Genomic DNA, 13,334 nt, shown 5'->3' on the forward strand with positions numbered 1-13,334 from the left:
CCAGAGCCACCAGGCAGGTGGGAAATGGCATCCCTGGGGAGGGAAGAGGCTGAGGGCAGAATGCACCACTGCTCTTTGGGGCTGAGCTGGCTGCAGGAGAGGCCCAGGGGAGCCCTGCACAGACAGGGAGCGTGGGGAGCATTTCTGGTGAGTCACTGCTGGGCTGCAGCCCTGCCTGGCAGTGCTGCTGGCCTGCACCATTTTGTGATGTAGAGGTTATTCCTCCTGTTTCTTCTGCTGGCAGTGCTAAGCTGTTGTGACAGTGATGTTGCTGGCTCCTGCTCATCCAGCCTTCCTGGAGACGCAGGAGTCAGGCTGGATCTGGGCTGAGATGTGCAGGCAGATTCATCCCTGCTCTGTACTTTGTTGTTCTGAGCCCTGTCAGAACATCACAGCCACTGTGTGAGGGTCACAAACTGGGGAGGGATGTGCTGGGAGCTCCTTTTCCATCCCATCCCAGTGCTGGACCACATCAGCATTTTTGTGCATTATTGATTTTTATCCATTTTCTCTCATTATCCAAGAGGGTCGCCTGTGTGGGAACACCTCCTGTTTTCCCATGCAGTCATGCATTTCTGCCCCATGCTGCAACTTCCTGCCTCATCAATGCAGCCCTTATGCAACCCTCAGCATCTCCGTGGGTTCACCAGAGCCCAGCTCATCCTCGGGGATGTGTGCTGGGGACAAGCCTGGCTCGGGCTCTTTGTGTCGAGGGCAGGAGGAGCCACCCAGGGATGGGTTCCATTCCCTGCCCTGCAGGGAGGCAGGGGCTGATGGTGCCACCTGGAAAACCTGTGGGGTTCCCTGTGTCCCACACAGGAGCTCCTTACGGCCGGGCCCTGGCACGGATTGCTCCTCACGGAATTATTTCCACACATTCCCCACCAAAACCACCTTTCTTTCTGCATGAGCTCCTCTCCCAGCCCAGTCCCTCGGAGCAGGGGTGAGTTCTGGCGGGTTTTGACCATGATTTCAGTTCTAGTTTGAGAGATTCCCTCACTGGCAGGGTCTGGGTTTCCTCTCCTGTGTTTGCTGTGTGGGGTGTCCATGCCCACAGCCAGGTCTGCCAGCAGTGCTGAGGGCCTGGCCATGAGAAAAGGGGTGAGAGGACAAAACACTGCCCAGCAGTGCTGGGAAAGGTGAGGAGCAGCCCTGCCACCCCTGTGGAGGTGCTCAAAGCCCTGCAGGGATCTCCTGCAGCCATTTCAGGACTTGGGCTGGAGCAGGGGAGAAGTGAGGGGGCGTGCAAGGTGCTGTTTTAAATTTGTCTTTCTTTTTCCCCATCCAAACTTATTTATATTGACAATGCATTAAATCAGATCTCCCTGAATCAAGTCTGTTTTGCTCATGGCATCAACTGGTCAGGAGTCTCCATGGGTTTTTTTTTTGTTGAGCCTTGAGTTTGTTAATCTTTTCTCTCCTGTTGAGGAAGAGTGGGGCTGGCTGTAGGCTAAGGCCAACCCACCACACTCGTGCAGTGTATCCTTGATTTTATCACAAACCTTTCCATCTCTGTTGCTAACCTGCTGTCCACAGGCCTTTAATTCAGCAGGAACCCTCCAGATAAATCCCTTAGCCACAGCTGCAATGGGGCAGGTTTCAGGTTCTGGATTCCAAAGGCTCTGTGTGACCTCCTGCAGTCTGGCCAGGTTCTCCTCAGAATTGTGAGCGACTCACTTAGAATTTTCAGCCACAGCTAAAATTCTGTGGCTAAAAACATTACCTAGGGCTGTGTGTGTGCTTGTGATGGCTCCAGATGCAGCTGCAGGGAACTCTGTGTGCAAGGAATGCACTCCCAGCTCTGCATGCACGGGTCCAAACACTCGGATTCATTCTTAAGATGTGCATAAAACTCCTTCCCCTTCACTTGGTTTTACTGTAGCTGACAAAGCTGCCTGACTCAAGCATTTCAGAAATATAATGCTTGAGATTTCGCTGTGGATTTTTTTGGCTTCAAAGTGATTTTGTTCTGTCCCCAGAGCCCGGTTAAACCCTTAGTTATAATGACTGCACACTGAAGGGTGCTGTTACATAGAAATGCTGTCCCATAATGGCTTCGTTGCTGTGGAAAATCCGATGTTATTTGGTCATTCGCTGCGAGTTCCCTAAGCCATCAAGACATTTGCCTCAAGGCTACAAACACAAAGCTACAGGCAAAACCCTCTGGACATAATGAGTGGGCATTTATGCAGAACTAAAAACTGGAACAGCTGAGCAGTAGATCTATGAATAGCAAGCATGCCTCTGAGCACAAAAGACATCATTCTGCAGTAAAGGGGTTTATAATGGTTCTGACATCTTGGATGTCAAGATCATGCTACGTTGTTGTAACTTTTTTTTCCTCCCTGTTTGTTTGTTTGAGCCGTGTTCCTTGAGTAAGGTGTGAGTAGTTAAAGGGTGTGGAGGAAACCCTATAGCTGGAGAAAGATAAAAATTGGGCAACTTTTGGCAAGATCTATCGTTTTGATCGTGTTTGCTAGGGAAGAAGTTGTTGCTCCCATGCTGTATTCCCAGTTCCACCCTTCTTAAGGGATTTCTTTAGGGGTTCCTCTTGTATCGGCAGCTCTAATAGGCTCAAATCTAATGTTAGCTGAGAAGTGTCTTCTGATGGAAACACAAAGATTGGACTAACCACAGACTACAGGGTCAGGGAGTCGGGCAATGCAAAGAAGGGCAATAAAATTCAGAGTGATTTGGATCAACGGGGAGCTGGAGGAGTTTCACGCTGAGAAATGTAGCCCAGCGAGGTCTCAGGCACTTCCAAATTAATGGCAAGAACAAGATGGGAAGGGATGTGTGGCTCTTGCACCAGGAGCACACTGAAAACCCAGAGCAGAAATTGGAGCTGGAGCCAGGATACAGAAACAGCCTAGAGAACAAACAGAAGGGCAATGTGAGAATACACGAGATGATAAATCATGGTAAATCATTATCTGTGTGTTTGCATCCATATGTATCTGATCAGTTCTTGAGACACTGTTGATTTCCAAGTTGATGTGGAATTTTAGTGGGAGTTTTTTGGGGGTTTTTTCCACATTTTCCTTGCACTGAAGTGCAGTGGGAAGGGATGTGCCAACCCTTTGTGACCTGGAAAACAAACCCAAATGTGATCCTTGCAAGGTAGTTTGGGCCTCTCAAAACCATCCAGCACAGAGATGAGCAAAGCCCCAGCACTGAGCAGTTCCTACAGGAGAAGGTGCTGCAGGGATTAGGTGCTGCCTCTGACCTGAGCAGTGATGAAGTCTCCACTGTAAAGCAGCAGAGGCACCTGAGCTGGCTGTGACTGTGGCACAATAACCCTTCCCTTCACTTTGGGAAGCAAATTTCCCTTTCACCAGCACAGCAAGTGCAGAGATCAGTGCTAGAGAGTCCAGAAAACTGATGGAAAACTGGAGCCTGCAATGCAGCTGTGCACTCATTTCCTCATGTCCAAGTGCCTTGCACAGCCACAAACAAATTGTTTCTCCCCTTGGCAGGTACCTTTCTTATCACTGAAAACAGGGTACCGTGCCTGTTTTGCATCTCACCCTGAAGAGAGTCTAAACTGCAAGATGTCAGATGTGGAAGGATGATACCTAAGTTGCTTAGGAAGGCAAAGGAATTAATTTCATTATCCCCCCATCTTCTTCCTTGCAGCTGATGGCTTTTCCTGCTGGGAAAGAAACTCCTGAGGCCCTGTGGGGAGAACGACAGCTCTGGCCTGCTGGTAAGTGATGGCTCTGTACTTTTGAGGAGTTAATTGATAGAGCAGCTTGGAAGAACTGGGCTTGAACTGTTCTCTTCACAAAATGCCAAGTTAAACCCAAGGATTTCTGCTTGGTCACAGTGATGTTGGCTGTGGTTTCAGGAAGGCAAGGCTGTGTTGGAAACCTGTCCCTGCTGTGTGTCCTGCAACACCAAACAGGGCAGTCTGGTCGTGGGGTCAGATTTTGTCCTGCTGTGTTTGTACCAATTGTATTTCAGGCAAGGGTTTTATCTTTTTCTCTGGAAAGTTTCTTCTGCTGTTGCATATTTTAGTAGCATCTCTGTGGGTCTGTGACTGGCAGAGGAGAGGTGATTTGGTAAAGAGGGATTTTGACTGAAACCTGCTTCAGTTATTTGGATGTTAGAGTGGAGATGTGCATTTTTGGCTGTTAAACAAAATATGCAGTTATAAAATGAAAATAGGGCATTAAAATACCTGTGTTTTCTATACCAGCAAGTGAAGGGTAAAAAAGATGAGTGGTGACAGCAAAACTAGAAAGGCTGAGACTTGTGCGTGCCCAGAGGTGGTGGTTGTTCTTCACCTGGTTCTCCTGGCATGGAGAAGAGACACAGAGAGGTTGGCTTTCATCTCCTGCCTTGGGTGATGTTGTCCATCACTAGAGACCCCTCAGGACCTGTAAGAAATGCAGGAACAGGGGTGAATCCCCCAGGTTTGTGCACTGAGAGTGCCTAACCCAGTCTCTGATCCCACACCTACATCAGGCTCTCTCGACTTTCAGACCTGACTCTGCTTTTTTACCCCTTTACGTCCAAGTGCCCCTGGAAGCTGCAACCTGCATTGCTCAGGATGTGGGATTTCCTCCTTTGTCATGCATAAAACCCTTCCAAGCAGTCCAGGAGCTCTGCTCACAAAACATCTCCCTTATCACCTCTTCTGAGTACGAACTGCATAATCACCGTGCAGCCTCAACAGCACTGCAAGATTATTTGCTTTGTGATTCGTGGTTGGGTCGTTGCATTTCAGCCTTCACCAATGAAATTACTAACGAGACACTGGTATTTACATTAATTGTGGCTTTGGGGAGATAGTCCAAAGAAAATGATGCTAAAGCCAGTTATTATGTGTCTCCCTAACAATTAGAATGAAACCCAAAGTTTAGAAAACAAAAGCTGATCTCAAACAGATTTTAGCTGCTACTTGATATTTTCCCTAGAAAGGGCTGAAGGGGGGAAAGGAGGCTTTATATTTTTTCTTTTTCTTCCTCATTTCTTTCATCCACCTTCTAAAAACAGTGTAATGAACGTGTCTGGAAGGGCAGCATGTGTACAGCTACAAGAGAAACTCCTGATTTGCAGTGAGCAGGACCTCACCTTCTCAGGAGGTCTCATGGAGTGGGTCAGCTGTCACACTCCAAATGTCAGGGTTTCCTTGGTCGAAGCTGTTGATTTTCGTTGGTTTTGTTTCACCTCAGAGCAGTTTTGTGCAGCTCTGGAGGCTGAGCAGAGGTTTTGCTCTAAAACCTTCAAGGTACTCCAGCTCCTTTCATGTGTGTCCCACGAGATAATCCTGTGAGTGTGCTGAGACTTCTCCTTGCTCCTACTGCAATTTGAACTATTTCTGGACACTAATTCAATGCTTTTTATGATGTTAGATGGATGATGAAAAGTAATTTAAGGTTTCTCAGGATGACTCACTTGCCAGCATAGCAGATCCAAGAAACAAACACAGATGTGAGATTTAAATTCTCTTTTGGCATAAAACACTGCCTCATGCTATAAACCACAAACTATGCCCAGTGGAGACTGGGAACACCATTCTTTTTTTAGCTTCAGCTAGTCAGGTAACTTGTGGCTGCAGAGGTGAGCAGGGATTTGTGCACCTTGTTCTTTCACTAAATATCAGTGCTGGTGGTATTTCCTCACCAGTGGTGGGATTTGTCTCCTCCAGCTCTGCATGTCTGACCTGAGCTTCTCGTGGAGGCTCTGCAGAGAGGAAACGCAGGCATTTCTGAAGGATGAATCATCTGCCTTGCTGTCAATGTCTATTTTAGGGACATGCCTGAAGTGAGGTGAAATTAAATCCTTCCCCAAAAATTCCTCTGTAAAAGGAGGGGGATTTTGGATGCTCTGGGGAGGTAGCCTGGGCTTCCTTTCCTCGGATGACCCCGTGAGCAGGCTCTGCCCTTACATCTCTGCAGGAATCCTGGGCAGATCCAGGCACAGGAATGTGTGCTCTGGCACAGACACGCTCCTGCTGACCCGGCTTTGGGGTCACCCTGCTCCCCCTGCCCCTCTCAGAGGCAAAACCCACTGCCCTGATGTGTGCCTGGCCACCAAGAGGCTGCAGACTGAGAGTGGAACTGGGTTTAATTATTAAGGTATAATTGAGGTCTTTGTGTTTATGGGATAATTGTTCCTTTTTTAATATAACTTAAACTTCGCAATACGAGAAACAGGCCCGAACGTGTGGATGGAGTGCTGGAAAGTGTCTAAGAAGATTAAGGTCTCTTAATTGATTTCACATAAACAGGTGTGACTGAATTCATCAGAAGAAGGTTAAGGCTGAATGTATTCTGCTAATGATGTGAAAATTGCCAGAGTGTGCTGGGTTGAGCAATTGCCTTCCCCTTGCGAGTGGGATCATTCCTCAACTGTACATCAAATGGGAAAAAAATGATATTTCCTAAGCAAACGAGCCAACCCGTCACACGCTGGGCTGTGTTTTGAAATTTCCTTGCTTGTAGACACGTTGGCAGTGGTGGATTTGGCAACAGGACATGGGAATGTCCCTGGTGTGGTGTCCCTGAGTGGCAGTGTGGGAGGACAGGTGTCAGAGCAGGGCTGGGTCATTCTCTAGACTTCAGGAATCTGCACCATTGGAAATTCCTGCTCGGGAGTAGCTGAGGGAGTGAATCTGTTTAACACATTCGCCACTTGCTGTCAATGTTTGTGACCTCTTCAGTCAATTTTTTCTTGTTTAGTTAACTTTAGGCATTGGAGATGGGGAGCACAGACATTTCAGCAGTACATGGAACACCCTTTGTCTTGGGTTTCAAAATATAAAACTCCTCACCCAGCTGACAAACAAACTGATTTATTCTGTTTGCTCTGCACTCTTTGCCATCTGTCCTCCTAATCTCACATCTTGAGGGAACAAGATGGGATTGGCAGTGCTGAACACAGCTGTAAGGACAAAATAAAGGACAAAAGTCCTGCTTTTGAGACGTCCACCTCACACTGTGCAGGTGTGACAATAAATCCTGTGAGGAGATAAAATATCCCAGCACAGCATCACCAGGGCCCTGCAATCACTCAGTGGTGCTCCCAACAAAACCAATTGCTGATGAAATAATTCTGTGAGTCTCCAAACTGAAAGGTGACTTCTATTTAAGGTGTGATTTCAGCAGCACATTTGCATAGAGATGCTCTAAAATTAGTTCAGTTGCCTAAATTGCTGTTTTGTAATAGCAAAGATACTGTTTGTAACATTTAAAATTAATGTAGAAAATAACATGCCTGGTGTAGTATTGTCTTTTCCTATTTTAATTTTGAGACCCAAATGCAGAATGACATGGATGAGCAGTGAGTGATGATTTAGTAGCACTTTGATTATGTGTTTTACTCAAGTTAAAGTGAGCAACTACCAGGTAATAAGGAGCAAAATCTTAATTTAAATCTGTATTTTAAAAAAGCCTCACTTAATTGCACCTCTACAGAATGCTGGGAAAGCATCTTCTAAGTGCAAATGCACAGTTTTGTGTTCATTCTTTAGGATATTCACCATCCATTCAGATTTTCGTTTTTTTTTTTTTTGGAGATGAGGCTTTCTGAAGTACAAATCTTATTATTCTTAGGGGATCCCAGCAGGAAAACCTGTCTGTGTCTGCATGTTGGAAAAGGGATGTAGTGGTTCTACCTGCACCTGCTGAACATGAGTTAAAGGAAAAAAAAAAGCATTATAAATGAGCTAAACTTTGGAGAAGATATCAGACATAAACTTCCACTCTTGATTTTGGTAGAGCATTAGGAGGAGGATTATTTCCAGATTTAGGCACCATAATTTGGGAAAGATATGGTCTGGGTGAAGAGTAAAAAGAAAGGGAAAAAGAGTTTGTGAACAAAGATTGAGCTTGGGTTTCTTTCCTTGCAGACAAGGATGCCAGGATGGCATTACAAGCCCTCAAAAAGAAGGAAGGGAGTTTATCCTCTGTGTCCATTCACCCATAAAAATAAATGTATTGACTACAAAACTAGACATCAGAAAACCATTTTTAGCCCAAAGAGGGTATTTGAGATGGATTGTGAGTTTCAGCTGAGGAAAAGATTGGACAAACATCAGTTTGGCGAGGGGAGGGGAATAGCTGGAAGATTGCTCGAGATCCCTTCCAGCCCTGTTGTTCTAATTTTATGATTTATTTTTTTAATAACTGCTGTAAGCACTCTTGTACAATGAGTTAGAAGAAGTCATTTGAAAAAGTTGTAACTTCAGTTGCTGAAAAATCATTCCTTATTCCAAGTAAACATGTCAGCTTTACTTTCCTATCCTGGATTGCAATTTTTTTTCAAGAAAAGCGTCTCCCTTTAAATGGAACACGGTGAAGAAACTCTTTGGCAGTTCCCTGCCAGCTTTTCCAGAAATATATCTATAGGTGAAAGAAAAAACTCTCATCAGAACATATTGTCTGCAGGAGAGAAAAAAATGAAGTCTCGAGTTCTGTTGATGTGGAAAAGGATCCGTGTCTGACACTCACTCAGTCTCGTTCAGGTTTAAATTTATTTTGCAAATAGAAGCCCTGCTTCTTGCCATCTGCTTCAAACATCTCCTTCAGGCTGACTTTTGGCTGCTCTTCACAGGAACTCTTTTTATTCTGTACATCCAAAGTTTCATTTGATTTCCAAAGGGGATGAATGCCCTGATTCCTTTGCTCCTTTGAAAACTCAAGCTCTTTTTTTTGTTTTGTTTTAAATCAGGACCGTCAAGAGCTGGCTGAGAGAGCTTTGCAATTGATAGGATTTAAGCACATGCCTTAAAATATTAAGATAAATTGGGTATTTCCTATTTATTTGCTACCTAACACGGAGCTCATTTTATCCAAACAAGCTCGTTCAGGCTCCCACCTCTCTGTCTTTGTGCTGGCATCATTTAGACCCTAAAATCCAAAGTTGCTCCGTGAATTTGGGGCAGGGAAGGAGTTGTGGGAAGAGGTTTGGAGGGACAGGAGTCTGGTGCTGCTCTGTGCAGGGGATGCAAAAGTCAGACGAGCTCAGCTCCTCTGAATGCAAACCAGTCCTCGGCAAAACATCTTCAGGGCATGGCTGGAAAGGGGGAGATGATTGATTGAAATAGATTTCCAAGTGATTTATCTAATCCGGAGTTATTTGCCACATCCTCTCCAACTGATGGAAAAACAACACAACGCACTGAGAGGGTTTTGCTCTCCAAGGTGTGAGGTTATACAGGAATTACTGGTATTTTTTTAGTGATTGGAAGCACTTAATTCTTGGCCCCCTGCCTCATAATACAGCCCAGGCTGGTACAAGCAGTTCTGCAAAACATATAATTTTACTTGACTTGTTTTAATGATCAGGAAACATCCACTTTTAAACTGATCTCTGCTGTGCAATTACAAATGTTTTGATGGAAACACTTTTTTAAAATTAGTTTCATTCCCATAATGACTCTAGTTAGACTGTTCCATTAGTAAGCAGAAGAATTGCAGTCTCTCATCAGGTTGTTTAGCTTTCCAAATCCAAATTTGTTTCTATTAAGAAACTGGATCAGAGTTAGTTCTTTTAAAAAGGTTTTAAAGAAATCCTCAGCTTTGGAGAAATTAGATTTAAAACCAAGCTCTCTTTTTCAGGTCAGTTACTATTTAATTGCTGAACATATTTAAATGTGTCTGTTTAAAACAAAGCAAAAAAAAAATCCCCATGATGTCTGAATCTTGAAGAGTGGATTTTTATTTATTTTCCTCTGCTGGTGTGGAAATGGTGAATGGAACAAAAATCTCTTCTGTGTGTGGCAGATAAGTCTGGAAATAAGAAGCTAAAGCTGTATGTGAAAAGGATATTCCTGCTACTTTAAAAAAAAGTTTTATTTATTTCTCCTAACTAGTGAAAGAATAGGATAAATCAGGCTGGAGTTTGAAGATTTAGGGTCATAAATACTGTCATAAACTCTTCTGGCCTTTTTTGGAAGGAACTTAAAACCTGCTGAGGTTTTTAGGGGAAGTGGCTGTGAAATTGCAGGAATTCAGAGGTGGGATGTGTGTCAGTCCTTCTGTGGGAATGTCCTGCCTGTCTCTGGCTGCAGATTGAGATATTGTGGTGTAAATGAAACGTTGGGTATTCATTTTCCACAGAGGAGATTCAGTAATTACTGTGCTCACCCAGCAGATGACAGCTGTTATCATTCTGATGAAAAGAGCCCTAAATTAAAACCCTGTTGCTTTGCATAGATCCCTATCAGAAACAAATGTTAATTTTCTTGGTTGGTCAACCTCCTTCATCAAATCCTCTGCAGGTATAAATAAGGTCCAGATCTTTATTTTTTTGTTGTGTGTTGTTTCCTGGTGTGCTGATAATTTTGCAGCTGAGAGGATAAATCCACAATTAAAATCTGGTGATTTGTGTGTGTTTCTGGCATTGATTCTTCAGCCAATCCAGGGCATTTTGCACTTGTGCAAAGGCTAAAAAACACCCGGATCTTTTTTGGGTTGCCTTGTAAAACGTGGAGTTGGAGAGGAAAGGTTGGATGGTCAGGATACGTTCCTAGCACAGATTTGCAGGGAATTTGGAAAAGCAGGGAATTTCCTCCCTCTTTCCAACAGCGGAACGAGGGCTCAGGGATGAACGTGGTGACATCTGCACGGTCAGGATGGGGACGTGCTCCCTGTACACCTCTTGTTTTCTTTGGAAGCCTTTCCCAATTATAGGAGATTAATCCCTTTAATGTGTCATCGTTTCAGGCCGGATGTCAACTGCCAAGCAGCGCTGCTGTGTGCAGATAATGAGGGAAAAATGAGCTTGTTGAGAGGGCAGGTTTGATAAACAGAGCAGCTCCTTGTGCAGGGGGGTTTGGGGTTTGTAGGAAAGCTCTGACATGTGAGGGGACACTGGGGCTGAGTGAGGGTTTTGAATATGAACATCCCACTGATGTTATCCCACAGAATTCCACGGATATTTAACGTTACCTAGCAGTCACTCCAGATTTCTGCTAAAACTGCAACCTGTCACTGGTACCTTTACTTGGAATGACCTCTGCTTTCACAAGAACAAAATTCAGGCCACCAAGAGCCCTGCTCTGTGTCTTTCTTTTATTTAAAACCTCCACAGTTTATTGTAGTTTCTGTTCTGAGGGTGCTGAACACAAAGAACTGGGATGGAGAAGGGTGGATGCAAAGAAAAACCTTGGATTGCATGTGGGGTTTGAGGGCTCTTATTCCGTTCAAATTAAGTAAAACTCAGCTTGAAGGGCAGCAGGGACTTGGAACACTCCAAAGATCCTGGGGAAAGTTTGATCTGCTTTGGTTTCCTAACTTTGTTTCCATACTGGGGGTTGTTCATAAAGCAAATAAAAATCACTGGAGTGTCCCCCAGAAACAAAGCAGTCTGATCAGTTTAAGAATGCAAGGTTCTTTATTTTTTGAAGGCAATGGTAAATCATCTCTTTAGAAAAATGCAGTGCATGTCCCAAAGCAGGAGAGCAACAATAAAAACTCTCTTGAGCAAATATTGCAAAACAAACTTTAAATATAATCAAGCTCTCTATCTGTGTGAAATGATTTGCTGCAAACTGTGTATTTTCTGCAATATTAGTGGTCCAGGAGTAAATAAACCAGGCTTCTGAAGAGAAATGCCTCCCTGAGGTTTTACAGAGGAGAATATTTTGGCACTTTACAGAACTACAGTTTTGTTTGGAGCTTTTTTTTTCCCCTTTTTGCCTAAAGCCTCAAGGAATAGTGGGAATATTGCCTGTGGATGTCATTATTTCGGTGCCTGCACCATTTGCATGCTCGAAGTCTTTGGAGTTTCCACATTGAACAGATTCTCCCTGGCTGAGAGGAAATGGGAGTTTAATGGGTTTGTGCTTTGAAAAGCTGGCTGGGCTGGAGATAAATGTGGTGGCTCCAAGGACTTGTGAGAATCTCCCTGATCCCTCTGGAGAGGGAGAGGTGATGGAGCTCTGGTGCCTTTTAACTCAGCTACGGGTCTGAAGTTTGCTTGGGTTTCTAAGACTGAAAACTGCCAGGAGCTTTTTCTTTTTCTTTTTTCCCTTCACTGTTCTCCTCTGGATGGATGAAACAAGTTAGGGCGCTCTCCAAACAGACTTTTGTGCAGCTTTTCCTAAGCAGGCAAGCAGCTGTCTTTGTTTTATTTGTTTTTTCTCGGTGGCTGAGCAGTTTGCAGAGAGGGCTGGTGGGGAGAGAGGAGCTCTGTGCTCGCTCTAGGAATTGTCTTTTCTCATCCTGGCCTGGCTGGGATGGAGATTCCATGGAAAAGCAGCACAGGCTCCTCGTTGCTGGGCTGTGCCTCAGGCCCCAGCGCAAGCGGTTGCAATTTTGGTTTTTGTGAACGCTCTAACTTCACAATTTCCTGAGTGCTTGTGCCATTTATTTACGCCTGCCTTTTATTTATATTCATAGAAGTGCATGCAGACACAGAACTGAGGCTTACAAAAAAGTTCAAGCCAATACTTGCCATTTTTTCAGAGATATTTTCACAGCTCTAATATTCAAACGCTGCTTTTACTAATTAAGTTTTCTTAATTATATGATTTGCAAGATTAAAAGGCCACTGCCAATATAAACCGCATATTGCCCCTGAACTGTTAGATTATTAAATTGAATTTTTAAATTAATTTTTACTTGCCATGATTTGTATTCTGTTTGTTCTGTGCTATTTTAAGCTTGGATAATAAATATCATGTCAGTCTTGTATTCATTTGTGGACAATTCCAAGTTTTCAGTGCTACAGGGTAAGGGTTTGAAAGGCAACAACACAATTTTTTGTTTTGTTTCAAAGAATTGTTTTTTTAATTCTGTTGGCCTTACGCTTTACAGAAGGCTTTTATTTTTAAACAAAATAAAAAAACTAGGCTAAATATAAGTTGACAGCATCTCCTGAAATTATATTCTTGTTTATGACAGTGTAGAGGAGAGGCACAAAAAGTCAGAGGTCATTTTTTTTATGCAGCAAATTCTCATATGCAAGAATGTCTGGATGTGTAAAGTGTCTGTACGAGACTTGAGTCATCTCCTCCTCTCCGATGGGATTTCTCAGGGCTATGGCTGTAAAAACTGCTTGTGATAAGAACATCTCCCTGCTAATGCTCTTTGCTCCCTGGCATGTCGTGTCTGAAGCCCTTCCTGCTCCCTGGCCATGGCCACAGCTCGTCACGCATCCAGGAGGGTGACTGAGTGCTGGCAATAAAATAAATAAAAAAAATAAAATCAGGGGCAAAAGCAGAAGCTGAGAGCAGGCCAGGCTGCTGAGGAGGAGAGGGCAGGGCTGTGTGTGCCAGGGCAGGGCTGGGGCTGCAGGGAGGGCACGGTGGATGGAGTTGGTGGCAGCAGTGGAGTCACGGTCACACCAGGGCAGTCCGAGGGACCACGAGGCTCCCTGGTAGT

Source organism: Prinia subflava, chromosome 8, assembly GCF_021018805.1.
Source record: "Prinia subflava isolate CZ2003 ecotype Zambia chromosome 8, Cam_Psub_1.2, whole genome shotgun sequence".
Classification (NCBI taxonomy): domain Eukaryota; kingdom Metazoa; phylum Chordata; class Aves; order Passeriformes; family Cisticolidae; genus Prinia; species Prinia subflava.